We start from the raw sequence: 18,555 nt of genomic DNA, 5'->3' as shown, positions 1-18,555 counted from the left end.
TGTCAGTCAGAGGTGGACCCTGATTCGTACAGTGGTGCTTTATACTCGCTATATTCCTTTATATGTGAATCTACGTAATACATAGAAAATTTAAATGATTAATTTTCCTTTAATACTCATTTAAAAACGTTTATAAACATGTGTCATCCGAAGATGACCTTACTCCAAGTAGGTCTACAGTTTATCTTAGATAATTGGTTTAAGGCCCTTCTAGCCAATCCTATTATGGACATTTCTTTCCATATTAGCCCTTCTATATAGGTCCTAGTCAATAGCAAGAAGTCGATGACAACATTTCAGAAACTGTGCCTTAATAGGAAGTAACTGGCGAGACACACCAAATTCCAAACAGAACATCAATCCAGACACCCATATAGCAACACCTAGGACATCTATTGATGCAGCTGCTATTTAAACTCTCCAATGTTCGTTTTAGAAAAGTCATTTATTTTATTGTACTTTCCTAGGTCCTCTACCGACCTTTGCAGGGGTAGTTTAGAATGATCAAACAGGATCGTATAATCCACATATTGTAAAATGCCTATCTTACTCTGGGTTATCTCCAGTGGGAATCCTCACTCTTTCGTTAAAATAGGCCCATCATTGAATTGACCTCTGGAGACACAAACCCTGCTCTTGTAGGTGTCTTCGTGCAACTGCAGGTACGACCTGGCTGATATAAATTTGCACTGAGGAGCGACCAGGGGAAAAGCCCTGGAAGCGAAGGTCCACATCCCAATGCTATACTGAGCCACCGAAGAAGGCACACTAAAAAAATCGGCCAGGAGCTTTTTTCCAGCTTACACTAAAGGCCAAAGCACTGCCCAAAGCTGGAATCTGCTGAGAAGGCAGCCACATGGGATGCCATGGCTCTGATCAAGTGACATTTGCTAGACAATCTGCAAGCATTCAAAATGGATCTGAGGCATGGGATTAAGGCAGATCTGGCGAAGTTGCTGGCAGATCTCCGATCAGACATCAGCGAACAAATACCTACCCTGCACTGCAATGGAGACTCAGCTGGGACAAGAATCGTAGAGACAAAGAATAAAATACACTGCCTGATGGAGGGCGGAGACCACCTTTCAGCAAAACTACATGCCTCACAAACCCAAGCAGAAATCACCACTCAAGAACTTGAAGACCTGCAAAACTGTACCGGGAGAGATAACCTAAGGATCTAGGATTTACAAGAAAGGAGTGGAGGGCACCAGCTTGGACCTCTTCGTCAAAGGCCTTTTTGATGCCCTGCTACCAGATGATCAAATAGACAAACTCAGCAGAGTCCACAGGGTGGGACAACTCCGCACAGTAGAGTCTCGAAGTCCGTGAGACATTTTAGCAATGTTTCATGACTATCATATGAAACAGAAAGACCTATTAATAGACAGAGACCAACGGAGTGTTAAATTTGGGGACTTGGACTGCACACTCTTTCGGGATATAGCCCCAGCTACTTTAGAGAGGAGATGAGAATTTAGGCCATTTACTGACAGGCTACAAAATGGATAAAATCTGATACTGGGGGCTCTACCTGTTTGGCACTGCTTTCAATTATCACAACAAGCCCTTTGAATTTCATGTGCCAGGGAAGGGGTGGCAGTGGTGTAAGTATGTATCAAAAGATAGTCATGGGGGTATCCTCTGAGGTGGAGCCCAACCAAGCACCACAATATTGATTTACACTGTTCGCTTTGTTTGATTTTGTTGTCACTGTTCTACTATGTTGGGGGTTAAAGTTTAGACTGCCTGAGGTTCTATTCTATCCAGGGCTGAGCCTCTGGAACCTCATAAATCAGCCACATATTTCTACAACCATCAGACAACTCCCCCTAGAACTCACTTGGTGTGGCACGGAGGGGGGAAGGGGGAGCTGTGTCAGCTAGCACCCTTAGCTAGATGTCCCAATATGGTTAACGTTTTGTTATGTATGGTTAAGAGCCCAAAAACCGTGAACAAGAAGCTGGGCATCTATAATCATGTTAATGATGAGCGTATGGACATACAGGCACATGCATCATCATAGGGTTTTGCGATTCCTTAATAGCGATTATTAAGGAATCGCAATTAAGGAATAGCAAAACCCTATGCATGTAGGAATCGCTAAAGAAATAGCGAGTCCCACAAATTCCTTAATTGCGACTAGCAAATAGCGAGTCGCAATTAAGGAATGTCTTCCCATTCATTCCTATGGGCCTCCGGGCCCATAGGAATGAATTGGAGATTGCGGGAGCAATTTGCGAGTACCAGTAGGTACTCGCAATTTGCTCCCGCAATTTCGATGGTGCAAGGGTGTCAAAATGACACCCTATTGCACCCATGTATGTTCACTCTGCACAAATGTTGCATACACACATGCTCTAAGGGCATGTGTGGGCAACATGAAACTTAGAAAAATGCAAATAAGTGCATTTTTCTAAGTTTTCGCAAATTACCATGAGGTCCAGCCTCATGGTAATTTGCTCACGCTAATAGCGAAATCGCTATTTTTTCAACTGTAATGCATTGCATTTAAGGAATCTCAATTAGGGATTCCTTAAATGCAATCGCTATTTAAGAAATCACAATAATTTGCTATTTCTTAAATTGCGAGTGGCAAGTTGTTTCATGCATCGCTATTTTTGCGATCGCAAACGGCCGATTTTTGCGATTCGCGCCGTTTGCGATCGCAAATAGCTTTGATGCATGTGCCTGATAGTGGCTATTGACGAAACCATCCATAAGAAGTCAGAAGAGACAACATTCTGCAAAAAAATAACTATTCACGCTCCTATTAATCCTCGCCCACCTTAAAACACAATGGAGTGGCAATGTTTCGCAGTACTTCCCTGCCCTTTTCAGTAATTCTCACCAATCAGGATAAAAAGGGAAGGATGGTAATGATAAACAATTTACCAGAGTGGAGGAATCTCACAATAGCAGCATTCTATGCCCCAAATACAGGACAAGATGACTTCCTATGCTTCCTTTTCTCTAGCATGGCAGACTTTACTGAGGGAAACTTTGGCACAGGCGTATTCGCCGTCGCTACTTCATTGACCACAATTCCTTGGGGGTAACTCGCTGGTAGGACGAGCAGAGTGCGGCCAATCGGATTTTTTGTATTAAGGCTCCCTTGAGCCGGTTGGGCTGACGAGCCCTGGACCAGCACCTGCGCGCCAATAGTGGTACTTTACCTGAGAATACTTTTTTGGCAGTCTACGCGGCAACCCCACACACATACCTACTCCCTGCTGACGAGAGGCAACTACCTCGAAACACGTGTCCAGGGATGGCTAACGCGACACTTACTTTCACTTAAAACTTTGGCACAGGCGTATTCACCGTCACCACTTCATTGACCACAATTCCTTGGGGTAACTCGCTGGTAGGACGAGCAGAGTGCGGCCAATCTGATTTTTTGATAAAAAGGGAAGGATGGTAATGATAAATAATTTACCAGAGTGGAGGAATCTCACAATAGCAGCAACCTATGCCCCAAATACAGGCCAAGATGACTTCCTATGCTTCCTTTTCTCTAGCATGGCAGACTTTACTGAGGGAAACTTGATAGTTATGGGAGACTTTAACGAGATCTGGGATCCACATGCAGACAGGACAGGGCCATCAGCAATTGCTACTGGGTGCTTCTCCAAGAAATTAAAGCACCTCATTGAAGACCTCGGGCTCTGGGATATATGGCGAGAAGAATAACTTACTTACCTTTGGGAATGCCTTGTCTGGTACAGACAGGATCTAGCCGCAGTTTCTTTATCTTAGACGTATTCCCAGGTGCCAGACTGGAGCCGGAACCTTTTGTACAGCAGTATCTCTGCGTGTCGGTAGAGGTCGTTTAAAGACTCCGTAGCGACATTGTCCTCCAGATGTGACATCGATGGAGTCCATATAAGCCGCCCCTTAACGCCAGTTTCTACTGTTACTATTTTTCATGCCAACAACACGGAGCAACTATAGAAAATGCCTATGGAAACAGTGTTCCAAAAAAGAGACATCTTTGCGTTAAACAATTACAAAGACCTGAAGAAGGGCATACAAATGTCACACAGGGATCTTGTAGGTAACAGGACCTACAGTTCACAAAGAGTGGAGGATGGGTGGGTAGTTAAGGAATCTGCGGCTAGATCCCATCTCTATCAGATAAGGCGTTACAGAAGGTTAGCAACTTATTCATCTGATCTGACATCTAGCCGCAGACTCCTCATCTTAGAATTAGATACCCAAGCAACCCCATCCTTGGAGGCGGGTCTGCAAACTGAACTGAGAAATAGATCCCTCAATAGGACTAGTCAGTGCACAATGAGAAAAAGCAACCAGACTGTCTAAAGAATTACAGGTGAAGCCAGGAAGATGCTCCACTAGAATGACTGTGACAAGCTTGCATGAGAAACATTACTCACAACAGAGAAATAAGAAAGTGTTAGAAGAAAACACTTTATTGAAACAATAATACTATGTAGGCCTGCCAAAGATAATAAACCCATGACTGAACAAGACTAAAGAACCAAGGACATCAGCCCATACCAATGAATTAGAGTTCCAGCTCTTTGTCCTGGAAACCAGAACGTGATCTAGCCCCACCCTGTGACACAAAGGAAAGGGAATCTCAGAGCACATCTACGATAGTCGATAGAGCAAAAGAGAGCCATCCCTGCAATACTGGACAACAGCACTGTAAGAAGAACAACAACAACATTTGGTAGAGACCCCTCTCAGAAGGAGAAAACCCTCCTAGAGAAAAGACAACCCTCTGGGACATGGCACATCGACACCCAGAGGAGAATGGTAAAAATTAAATGCATAAGCAACAGCCAACTCAAGGTCGAACTAGAGTCTCAAGAGAAGTGCAGGGACAAAAGCAGAACCGTACGGCCTATGGAAGTAGTTCCGCCTAACCATACTTGCGGTATATGAGTTAATATGTATGCACACCTATTGATATATATATATATATACACACACACATACAATATATATTATCTACTGGCGGACGCCAGTAGATAGTTATAGTTAGGACCGTGTTTCCATAGGAAATCCGCAACATTCTATTTGGAATAACTTTGGCGCCGGTCGACGAATCCTCGCGAAATTTTCAAAACTAATGGGGCGCTACGCTCCGCTCCTACCCTGAAAGTCTCGGAGGGATTCATCAAGCGGGGGCTGAGAAAAAAGGGGGGTCCCAAAACGCGTTTTCCCCATGCATTTTTCCATAGGACCTTTAGACACAGCTACAGCCCGAACGGCTGAACAGAATTACTTGTAATTTGGCAGAGAGGTAGTCCTCAGGTCAAGGAAGTGCCTTTTGTAGGTCTGGTGTAAATCTGTTCAGTAGGTCCTGAGAAAATAGCATTTAAATCAATATATATATCTGTAAGCGCGCTCCGTGCGCTTACCGTAAGCTTACCGTACGCGTACGGTGCCGTGCGCGAGCTCAATTCTGATTGGTGGTTACATGACTGTAAACATTCGAATCGGTCGAAATCAGGAAGTGTCGGCCGCCATTTTCTGTCTCTCGCACTGAGAAACAAAGGTGGGGAACGTGAAACGGGGGCAACGAAGAGAGTTGCAGACCCCCTAGTGTTTGTCAGGGGGTCCAAGAAGGACCCAAAAGTACGAAAAATAAATTTTATAATTTTTAAAAAAAATCGCGGGTTACGCGTACGGTAAGCTTACCGTACGCGCACGGCAAAAAAAAAAAAAAAAAAAAATAAAGAAGTAACAATCACATTTATTAAATAAATTAAAGGACCCACAAGGGAGAAAAAAACAAATGTTACTGCGTAAAAAAAGGCGAGGCGCGCACGGCATGGACTGCGCAACGTGGGCGCTCGGTGCGCGAAGCGCACCGAGCGCGCAGGGTGTGCGCATAGTGAAAAACCAGAAAAAAAAATAAATACATAACTTAGCATTTAAAAAACCTTGCAAATTCACTGAAAAAACCATAGGTTTCACACACGTTATAGTTAGGAATTATCATTTACAAAACCTTGAAAATTCACTTAAAAAACCATAGGTTTCACACATGTTATAGTTAGCTGTACATTTCACTCGTAAAAAAACCAATGAAATTCCACGTTATAGTTAGATCAGGTAACTATAACTTGCGCGACCGCAATCCACAATGTGTAATTTCAGATGTCATCATTGATGTCATGAGTGATGTCACTGACCATGTCATGAGTGATGTACTATGTGACGTCATCAGCAGTTTATTGTGGGCGCGCAAGTTATAGTTACCTGATCTAACTATAACGTGGAATTTCATTGGTTTTTTACGAGTGAAATGTACAGCTAACTATAACATGTGTGAAACCTATGGTTTTTTAAGTGAATTTGCAAGGTTTTGTAAATGATAATTCCTAACTATAACGTGTGTGAAACCTATGGTTTTTTCAGTGAATATATATATATATATATGACAAAGGAGTTGTACTCCGAAACGCGTCGAGTGACTGGCCAAACTTTGATTAAATAAACACGCTGTGATAAGGAGCAAGTGGCTGTGGCATCGTTTTTCTGGAACGAGTGAAGCACGATTGGTTGGGGGATATATATATATATATATATTACCTACTGGCGGTCGCCAGTAGGTAGTTATAGTTAGGATCCTGTTTCCATAGGAAAACCGCAACATTCTATTTGGAATAACTTTGGCGCCGGTCGACGAATCCTCGAGAAAATAGGTGGGGCGCTACGCTCCGCTCCTACCCTGAAAGTCTCGGGGGGATTCGTCAAGCGGGGGCTGAGAAAAAAGGGGGGTCCCAAAACGCGTTTTCCCATGCATTTTTCCATAGGACCTTTAGACACAGCTACAGCCCGAACGGCTGAACAGAGTTACTTGAAATTTGGCAGAGAGGTAGTCCTCAGGTCAAGGAAGTGCCTTTTGTAGGTCTGGTGTAAATCTGTTCAGTAGTTCCTGAGAAAATAGCATTTAAATCAATATATATATCTGTGGCAGCTTACGGTGCGCTTACGGTAAGCTTACCGTAAGCTTACGGTGCCGTGCGCGAGCGCGAATCTGATTGGCTGTTAGATCTTAGTAAACATTCGAATCGGTCGAAACCAGGAAGTTGCGGCTGCCATTTTCTCTCTCGCACTCTGAGAGGGGTTTGAAAAACAAAGGCCAAAAACATGTAAAGGGGCTGTTTAGACAGCTCCTAAGCACCTAGCCATGTTGAGGGAGTCCCCAAAGATCCCCCAAGGCCAAAAAGGGAATTTTTATTTTTTCGAAAATTTCGCCGATTACGCTAAAAAAATATAAAAAAAAAAAATATCTATACTCTCCCTACCCCGTATGCAAATGGTGCCCGTTGGGCACCATTCGTTCATGGCATATAAATTATCGTAAAAAATAAAATATTACCTTTCACAACGAAGCGCATCATATGTCCTCCATGTGCGCACGGTGCGCGAAGCGCATCGTGCGTACATGGCCCATCTAGCGTAACGTGGGCACGCGGTGCGCGTAGCGCACCGCGTGCCCATCGTGCGTGCACGGCACTAACTGCGTAAAGTGGGCGCGCGGTGCGCGAAGCGCACCGCGTGCTCATTGTGCGCGCACGGTGTGCGAAGCGCACCGTGCGCGCACGGAACGAACAGCGTTAAGTGGGCGCGCACGCCACGAATGGCGTAAAGTAACTTAGCATTTAAAAAACCGTACAAATTCACTGAAAAAACCATAGGTTTCACACACGTTATAGTTAGGAATTAGCATTTAAAAAACCTTGCAAATTCAGTGAAAAAACCATAGGTTTCACACATGTTATAGTTAGCTGGACATTTTACTGATAAAAAACCAATGAAATTCCACGTTATAGTTAGTGCAGGCAACTATAACTCACGCGACCGCAATCCTCTGCTGATGACATATGTGTCTTTATGAAAAAAAAATATTTGTAATATATGTATAGCTAAAATTTAATGGAAGAAGACATGGGCAAATAAGTGTCTAAATACAGTATTAGCATCAGCAGAGGATTGCGGTCGCGTGAGTTATAGTTGCCTGCACTAACTATAACGTGGAATTTCATTGGTTTTTTATCAGTAAAATGTCCAGCTAACTATAACATGTGTGAAACCTATGGTTTTTTCACTGAATATATATATATATATATATATATATATATATATCACATATATATATATATATATATTATCTACTGGCGGTCGCCAGTAGATAGTTATAGTTAGGACCGTGTTTCCATAGGAAATCCGCAACATTCTATTTGGAATAACTTTGGCGCCGGTTGACGAATACTCGCGAAATTTTCAAAATAGGTGGGGCGCTCCGCTCCTACCCTGAAAGTCTCGGGGGATTCGTCAAGCGGGGGCTGAGAAAAAAGGGGGGTCCCAAAACACGTTTTCCCCATGCAATTTTCCATAGGGACCTTTAGTCCAAGGTACAGCCCGAACGGCTGAACAGAATTACTTGAAATTTGGCAGAGAGGTAGTCCTCAGCTCAGGGATGTGCCTTTTGCAGGTATGGTGTCAATCTGTTCAGTAGTTCCTGAGAAAATCAAAAGTAAAATCATATATATATGTGGGCGGAGCCTAACCACACATCTCATCCTGAGATCTGATTGGTTGTCAGCACTTCATCCAAGAAGTGTTGGCAGCCATCTTGGGACCAATATACATGATAGCACCTCATTAAAAAGCATTGCAGTTAATAGAAGGTTTTAAGACTTTAGTTACATTATAAATCATTTGTTGATGGTACCATACTCATTTTAGGAATTGTGGTATGTTCTAAGGTGATTTCACCATGTGAAAAAGCCTTCTGCTGGGATATCATGATTGAGAGAAAAATATTTTCTCATGCTTTTCCCACATAGGTTTGGAAGGTGATCTATAAGCTAAACTGAGAGCTTATTTTCTGTAAATTCACATTATCTTTCTCAGTCATGTGAGAATGAAGTCTGACATTCTCAGTAAAACATGTACATCCAACAAGGGCAGAGACTGTCAGTTGATTCCTTTGTGTTCTACTGCAGCTTCCCAGAGTGTTCCAAAGAACAACTAGAGCGCTAACAGTCCTACTTATGATATACGTATGGCACACCTGAAGCCATCTTGCTTGGATTAAAGTGGTAACTCTTAAAACATTTAATTTAAAAAGGGACAACATGAGGGGGTTCATTATTCCATAAAAAGTATGATTGGTGCTGCAGAAAGAAAAATGAGGGCACATTTTGAGTGACTTCTCAAATGCTCTTCTATTTCATTAAAAAATTCTGACATGCAGACTGAAACATGCACTTTCAATACCAGCAGCAGTTTTCCCTGGTGAGCAGTAGCTTTACTACAGTGATCTAATGAGCAAAAAGAGTGCTAACAGTCTGAATTTATGGCAAATGTGTGACACATCTGAACGCCTTTTTGATGGAATCAAAGTAAAAAACTGAAAGTATTTCCTACTGAGGAGACTGCAGTAAATGAGGAAATTAGGAAACTTCATAACAAATAAGTCTCCCAAGATGGCCACCAGAGACAAAAGAGCCCAAATGTAGCCCAAATATCACCCAGATGTAGCCCAAGTATAGCCCAAAGACAGAATGTCCCAGAGTGTTCTTAAAAACAACTAGAGCACTTACTGTCTTCATTATGACAAAAGTATGGCACACCTGAAGCCATCTTGATTGGAATAAACTGGTAACACTTAAAACATTTAATTTAAAAAGGAACACAATGAGGGGGTTCATTTTGCCATAGAAATTATGATTAATGCTGAAGAAAGAAAATGAGGGCACATTTTGAGTGACTTCTCAAATCCTCTTCTATTTCATTAAAAAATTCTGACATGCAGACTGAAACATGCACTTTTAATACCAGGAGCAGACTTCCATGGTGAACAGTAGTTTTACTACAGTGATCTAATGAGCAACTAGAGTGCTAACATTCAGAATTTATGGCAAATGTGTGACATATCTGAATACTTTCATGATGGAATCAAAGTAAAAAACTGAAAGCATTTCCTCCTGAGGAGACTGCAGTACATGAGGAAATTAGGAAACTTCATAACAAATAAATCTCCCAAGATGGCCACCGGAGACAAAAGAGCCCAAATGTAGCCCAAAATCACCCAGATGTAGCCAAAATATAGCCCAATGACAGAAGTGTGCAAAACACTTATTATTTTGTGTTTTTGCAGTGTTATATAGTGCAGACTTGTCAGGTATTGGAGTGCTTTACATGAGCATTGGTTACATCACACAAGAACAAATTCATTTTGGTTGTAGACATGGGGAGACTAAGTGATTTGACCAGAATCACAGAATGTCGAGCTGAAGCAGAAACTCCAACCTGGTTCCCCAGTTGCAAAGTCTACAGTTCTGGAAGTAACACCACATCCTCTCCCCTAAGTGCAACATTTAATCAAGTGGTCAACTGGATAAAAAAACATAAAGATAACAAATAATTTAAAAGTGCTTTGTCGCTATTTGAAAACTCAGAAAATATGTCCTTATTTTAGTCTTTTAGAGCACTAACCATAATTTTGATGCCAATAAGACCCTCTCATATATGTAATTTCTAAAGGAAATGCTCTAGGTATTACAGTTTTGATTACATCAAGATGACGTCAGGCGTTCCACACTTTTGTAATAAATATAGAATGTTAGCAATCTAGTTGTTCATTAGGATAATGTTGAGATGCAGAGGCCAGGGGCACGGACTCTGAAAATTGAAGGCAGGTAGGAGGGTGCAAAGGCAACAATTTAATCACACTGAGCAGGCAGGAAGGGCCGTGGCAGCACAACAGACTATGGAGGGCAGTGGAAAGGGGGGCAGGGGCAACAAACCAACAATACAGGACTTGCAAGAGAGGCTGTGGCAATGTAATAGACCATTGTGGGCAGAAGGAAGAGGCAATGGTAGTACAACCATACATGCCAACAGACCCGATTCAGCCAGGAAACGTCCAATGTTTTTAAGCTCAAATGGGCTTTATTTGATCTGTCTCCTGTCTACAATCTCCTCTTTTTCAATGTAACTCAAAGGGGAAAATCAATACCCCAGTTTTTTTTCAAAATCTCCCTCTTACCAAGTTCAAAATGATCGCAAGTATGGTACATTGGATCATGGAAGGAAATGGGGTAGGGACATGGACTTGGATAACCGAGGACAGGAGGGACATGGAGAGGTGCACCAAACTGACCCTGCAGGGCAGGCATCAGGGTTTGCAGCAGCACAATACACCACACAGGGCATGCGGGACGGGAGTGCGGCACAACAATCCATAGAAAGCAAGAGGGAGGGGACAGGACCATGCACATGGACAACAGAGAACAGAGGGGCAAGAGGCAATGGTAGCTAGCTGACCATAATGGAAAGACAGGAGAGAAAGCTGCAGCATAACAGACCATAAAGGGCAGGAGAGACAGATCAGGGGCATTACAATGGAACAGACAAGCCAGTAGGGAGGGAGTAGGGGTCTGCACATGTAAACAGAGGGCTGGGGGCAAGGGGGCAGGGCAGGAGCAGCAAGATAGCCATGGAGGTCAGGCAGGATGGGCACTAGAAGCAAGACACACCATGAAGAGCAACAGTGAGACTGTGATGGCATACACACAGACCATGGAGGGAAGGTGGGAGGGGGTCAGGGGCAGCTAACTGACCACACAGGGAAGGTGGGAGGGGCCATGGCAGCACAGAAGACCATGCATGGCAAGTGGGAGGGTTAGTGGCAGCACAATGGCTATGATGGGCAAGAAGGAGGGTGCAGGGGCATGCACAAAGGACGATGGAGGATAGAAGGGAGGGTCAGGACCTGTGCACAGACAAAAAAGTTCAGGGGAAGGGGCCTCACAACAGACCGCACAGGGCAGGCAGGAGGAGCAGTTGCAGCACAACAGACCAGGGAGGGCAGAAGGGTGTGGCAGTACAATGGACCATGTAGGACAGGAGGAAGAGGATAGGGGCATAGCATGTGGACAGGCAGGGTGGAGGTGGCAGGGACAGGTTACAGTCATCTGACAATGCTAGGCAGGTGGGAGGGGAGTGGCAGCTCAACAGAACACTCAGAGTAGATAGGAGTGGCAGGTCCATGGAACATGGTGGGCAAAAATGATGGAGCAGGGGCATGCACAAAGACATCGGAGGGCAGGGGGAAGGAGATTAGGGGCAGCAAGCTAAGCACAGAGTTTAAGCAGGAGGCCAGTGATGGGGCATAGAATAGGGCAATGGAGGGCAGGAGGAGTGGACTGGTACATCATACTAAATTGAGGGCAGTGGCAGCACATCAGGCCATGCATGGCAGGAGGGAGGAGGCTAGTCCATGGATTCACACAACAGAGGATAGGGAGGAGGGGGATGGGGCAGCAAGCTAACTGTTCAGAGAAGGCGGGTATTAGGAACTTTATTGTTTTTAAAACGTGTGTCTGTGCGAACTACTTAAAATATGAACAAGTATGCAGCATAATCTCACTTTTATTCAGGAAGAAGAGGACGTTTGTGACTGTGACTCCGGGCTCACTTGGCAGAAACACCCTCTGACCCTCCACCCCTATCGCAAAATGTAATGCCCGTGAAAAGGGTAGGTGAACACAGTATTATATAGAACATAGTCCTGAGAGCACGATTGAAAATGAAAACTAGATATAGTGTATGGTATAAACTATGCACCAAAAAGTGTGATATAAGATGAACCGGGCGTGAAATATAATATGCAATACATTGTGCGCAATGAAAGATTCATTGGAGAGCGCGAGATAGCACAGGCACTAGCGCGTGCTACGCGATATGCGCCTTGGAGTGTAATATGCACAGGGCAGTGTTGTGTAACCTAGCTAGTCTCTAAAGTTGTAATATAAAATATGTGCTGGGGAGTGTAACGTTGCATATGCACTGTGACAAAGATATGGATCCCAGATTGTAATATGTATGGCATAGCACTGTGCGTTATAACATAGGCATCGAGGAAGGTACGTTAGATGGGGCAATATAACCCGTGCGAAGACAAGTGTGGCATGACATATTCACGGGGTGGTGTTACAGTTCACATGGGCTAGAGAGTGTCATAGCGTATGCACTAGCTAGTGGAATACAACACAGAGGTGTGTGGCACTCAGCAGGCAATGGTGGGTGTAACACACCATTGGGCTCTGCCAGGAGCGCACTGTGACTCTCAAGTGATGTTCGTCCCCTTTCCAGAGAGTAAAATAAAAAGTATTACACATCCGGCAGTGGATGTGTGTTTTATTAACCGTGAGGGGGGTTTCTTGCATAGTTTTGGTCGAATTTTTGTCGAATCCCCTTTAAATGGCTTGGTGTGCATGTGTATTAAATGTGCCCGTCAATAGCTACCCATGTTTGTATAAATAAACGACAAGGGTGTCTACCGGGATTAGGCACGGTAGGGCATCAGACATGTCAGAGCTTCACTAGTGGTGTAAATACGTTCCACGTGGATTCATTGTATGCATAGTCGCCTTTTAATGAATATCACGCAAATCGTCATGGTGATAGGTACGTACGGTTCGTCCAGCATGTCCTAGGTGTGTCTATAAATATATATTTTTTTAAAATAATAAAAAACAGTGGCCGGCCCTGGGGATTGGGGTCATCAGGGCCAATAAATTAGAATAAGAAGGGGAACCACACAGCCCCCCTTCTTAAAAAATTAAAATAAATAAAAGACTGGCATCGTGCCGGAGGCCACGCCCCCTCCTTGCAGCACTCTGCAAACGCGCCCCCTGGCGAGTTGTAAGTTGGGGAATTAATTCCTCTTCAATACTGAGGGTCCCTGAGGGCCAACTAGCCCAACAGGCATCTCCAGTATGTGCCAGGGAGCTGCGCTGCAGACAGGTGTTCTGAGGCCAAGCCCCTTTTTACACCTCTGTGGCGCTTACTGGAGGTACCTAGTGGTCTAGTTTGACCCTAGGGACCCTTAGGATTCAAGGGGACTTAATCTCTCAACTTAGAACAGCCACAGGGCGCGTTTACACAGTGGTGAAGGGAGGGGACGGGGCCTGAGGTGACGTGTGCAAACACGCACTATGGCACGTTTTAAATTGAGGATATAATTTCCCTTCAATACTGAGGGCCCCTGGGGGCTAACTAGCCCACCAAGTGCTTCCAGTAAGCGCCACTGAGCTGCATTGCAGAGAGGTGGTCCAGGCCGTGCCACTTTTTACACCTCTCTGCAACGCAGCTCTGTGGCACTTACTGGAGGTACCTAGTGGGCTAGTTGGACCCTAGGGACCCTCAGGATTCAAATGAACTTAATCTCCCAACTAAAAACGGACACAGGGCGTGTTTACACAGTGGTGAAGGGAGGGGACGGGGCCTGAGTTAACGTGTGCAAAAACGCCCTGTGGCCTGTTTTAAGAGGTAGTTTTAATCCCCCTGCCCTATTATATACTAGGGGCTTACAGAGGAGGTCATGCTAATCACAGGGGGACCCCAACGCATAGTGTTCCCTAGTGTATGTAAGTGTTTTCCCTGTATTCTAAGTGTCTTTTAACATAGCACTGGCTCTAGGACTGGTTAGTCAGACTCAGTTACCACCAGTATCCATCTGAAAAAGTTGAGGGTACAGGATGATTTTGCAACAAGGCTTCTTTCTGCTCTTCTTTTTGTTCTTTCTGCACGTTATCCTTCTTCCTGCACTTTTCTTCGTCTTTGAGGACTTCTGTTGCTTCTTTCTGCACTTCTTTTTTTTCTTTCTGTGCATTTTTTCTTCTTTCTTCACATGTCCTATATCTGTAGGCATAGTTAGAAATTAGCATTTAAAAAACCTTTGAAATTCACAGAAAAAACCATAGGTTTCAGGCACGTGATAGTTAGGAATTAGCATTTAAAAAACCTCAGAAATTCACTGAAAAACCATAGGTTTCAGGGGTGTTATAGTTAGCTGGACTTTTCACTTGTACAAAACCATTGAAATTCCCCCGTTATAGTTAGTTCAGCTAACTATAACTCGCGCGCCCGCAATGCACTGCTGATGACGTCACATATTACATCACTCATGACATGGTCAGTGACATCACTCATGACATCACTGATGACATCTCAAATGACATCACTGATGACATCACTGATGACATCATCCTTGTGATAGAGTGGCAGACCTCCTCTCACCCTAATATAACCTTTGATAAACACATTCAAAAATAGAGACTAAAATTTTCAAAACAATGGACATACCAATACCAGTTACAACAACCTCTTCAGTAATTCTAAGATCCACATGCACATCCACTCATTCACCAACAGTCCTATACAGTCACTCATACATGTACTCACTCATCATATGTACTCATACATCCTGTTACACAATGCCACTCATCCATAGAGTTACTCACACACATAGTCACTCATGCTAATAAACAATCAAACATACATTTACTTGCATATACAGTTATACACACACCACCACACTTACTTCTACCGGAAACTTACACATACTTAGTCTTTTAAACAATCACTTATAGAAACACATACTTATTCATACAGGAACTCTTTCAATCTCTCACTCTCACATATACTCACTTATATACACCAATAGTCACATATACTAGTTTAAAACATATGTAGTTACTCATAAAGACACTATTGAGTCAGTCATTCATTCACTAACACACCCATACACACACTCATCCACCCATACAGTCCTGCACACATGCTGTCTTCAACACATATAAACAGTGAGTCACTCATTCATGCACCTATGCACTACGCAATACCCCCCACCGAACCATGCAGACACTCAGACTGATACTCAAAAAACCAACTAATAACCTATATAGACACCCATGTAGCTACTCACCAACCCATGCAGCCACTTATACACAAAGTGAGAGACTGATACAGATATTTACATATTTCAACATTACTCAATAAGCCATGTATTCACTATGATACACTTAATCAGTCAGTTACACAATCAATTTTTCAAAAACAAATCATCCATTTAGACACTTATATACCCATTTATTCTTCCATCGACCTTGAGATATACATATATAAAACATATTTAATTTTCAGAAAAACACACATTCACTGGATGATGTCATCAGTGATGTCATTTGAGATGTCATCAGTGATGTCATGAGTGATGTCACTGACCATGTCGTCACTGACCATGTCATGAGTGATGTAATATGTGACGTCATCAGCAGTGCATTGCGGGCGCGCGAGTTAAAGTTAGCTGAACTAACTATAACGGGGGAATTTCAATGGTTTTGTACAAGTGAAAAGTCCAGCTAACTATAACACCCCTGAAACCTATGGTTTTTTCAGTGAGTATATATATAGATAGATACAAAAACCTACACAAGGCTCCCAGAAAACACCAAAAGTATTATCATACCCATCGGTGAAGCAAACCTCCCCCATTTAGCCTCGTCAAGCAAGGGGACAGACCAGTGTAGGAACAAGATACCCCCATATAATAGAGGTATCCATTGAAAAATAGATATGAAAAAACATGTATTGGTAATAGACCAAAGATGCAACAGCAACAGACTGAAAATTATAGAAATACAGATATCACCAAGCTAGAAAACCAGCAACCATAACACCATATAAGAGGAGTGAGGGAGTGGCAGGAACGCCGCCCACTCCAGAAAAACGAAGGCACCGCCCATGAGCCTACGTTACTGCCTGACAAGGCTAACAAGATGCAGATAACCAGAAATAAAAAAAAACAGCAGGTGTAAAGACATCTGCTATGAAGAGAATACAGACCACCACCAAGGTCCATTCAGAGTCGTAGTCGAAATAAAGGCCAACATAGATAATGCCCCAACAGATAACAATGTTTATCCAACAGAACATATATATCAAAGGTAGCAAGACCTGACTGACATTTCTCGATAAGAAATGAAGCATCACAGACGTGAAGGGATCAAGCCCTACGAAATGGAAACAATTTTAAAAATGGGTGACAGTGCATACAAGCACCCCAAGGATTGAGGTCATAAACAAATGTCCCACCCTGAGACACGGTGTTCACGACTAAGAAAGGAAATACAGACCCCCCCATCCCCAAAGGATGAGAAAGAAGAACAAGAAAAAATTCCTCCAATCAGACAAAATTCACAAATAAGGTGGAAATGGTATAGCAGACCTTTGAGCGATCGAATCCCTACCCCATCATATGAGGAGGTAAAAGAACCTTCAGGAAAAGGATGAGGATGGTAAAGAAGACGTCAGCCTCTTTAAAAACCAATCCTCAAAAGAATGGAACTATAACATCAAAGGGACACACATTCCGGAAGGAAACTCTTCGATGAAAATTAGCCTCAACACCAACCAAAATGAGGAGTGAGATAACGATATCTGAAGAACAGCCAGACGGTAAGAAAATACCATGTTTGCAATCAGCATTGGTAAATTAATAATGCTTATAGGAAGCAAGGAAAATAAAACATTCTAGATACAAGTAATCCTTTTAGAGATGAAACAGAGAAGAGGTGACAAAGACAGTGGCAGAGGACCAAAGAGACCTCAAGGTAGAGATGAGACCCGAAACATTGCATTAGACAGACCTTCCCTGAGTCATAACCTAATAAGGAAATCGAGAGAGCCACGGTAGGAAACCTTGCTGCCAATTCAGAGTCAAATATAAACAGCAAGAAGTGCTACGCCCCATAAAATGTCTTCGGTCCAGGCTAAAATCCTGCCCAGGCCACGGATCCTGCCCCACCTTTCCAAAGAAAGCTACATGATGGCCACAAGGGGAGGAGAAGTTAACTCACTGGTGCTCTGCGGAAGCCATCCACACTTTGTGTTCAAACACAGTACTGTAACCCCTATAGGTGATATTAAGCATACAGAAGAAAAACTTAAAATGTCCAAAAGGCATACCGTTGATAGTCCTGCAGAACAGGAAACAAGACCACAGTGCATCCGCACAACACAAATAAAATACCCACAATAGATTATGTACTCGGATAGAAACTCTAGTTCCCAGAACAAACCCGTAAGTACGCGAGTAAATAAAGTTACAAAACAACATATGTCCCAGATCACTAAAAACGTAACCTGTCACTGACTGAATAGAAAGAACAAACGTACCTGCAGCAAGCAGGAATACCTCACCGGGTATCACCCTGGAAAGGGAAGTCAGAAAGGAAAAGCCAATGGCATCGCCCTGTGAATGGCTCATATGCAAACGGGAGGTCCCCAAATAAACTATTTCAAGATTACTAGGAAAGCAGTTGGCAGATTTACGAATCTGCTCCGACCCGACTATCTGTAAATCTCTGCAAAGCAGAGTCAGCAGGTGCGCCGAATAGACAGGCGTTATCAAAAGGCATAGAAATCAAAGAGGCCTGTACCACCTCTGGAAAAAACAGAGGTGCGAAACCAGCCACAACGTTAGAGAGCGCCTAAAGAGGCCATTGGCCGACCTACAATAACCAGTGGTATCCATACCACACCGAATAATCAGTTTGGCTGCTTGTTGCCTGTCCCGCACTAACAGGGCAAGGACGTTCCGTGTCTCATGCAGAAGGGAGGGCAGCAGGTGCTCCAAGGAATGCCATAATGCTGTTTCTCAGCAGGAAAAACTGGAGGAAGGACTTCAGTAACGTAGGTCGCATCCGACGCCGATGC

General features: G+C 43.5%; 1 protein-coding gene across 3 annotated transcripts in view; it reads right to left on the bottom strand.

Moving 5' to 3' along the window:
• The window catches only part of ICE2 (interactor of little elongation complex ELL subunit 2), an 825,537-nt gene that overhangs the window by 157,789 nt on the left and 649,193 nt on the right, over window positions 1-18,555 (bottom strand). The gene's annotated exons all lie outside the window — the stretch shown is intronic.

This window comes from Triturus cristatus, chromosome 3_2 (genome assembly GCF_964204655.1).
Source record: "Triturus cristatus chromosome 3_2, aTriCri1.1, whole genome shotgun sequence".
NCBI classification, from domain to species: Eukaryota; Metazoa; Chordata; class Amphibia; order Caudata; family Salamandridae; genus Triturus; species Triturus cristatus.
Note: the sequence above shows the minus strand (reverse complement) of the source record. Positions and strands in the feature narration are given on the sequence as shown.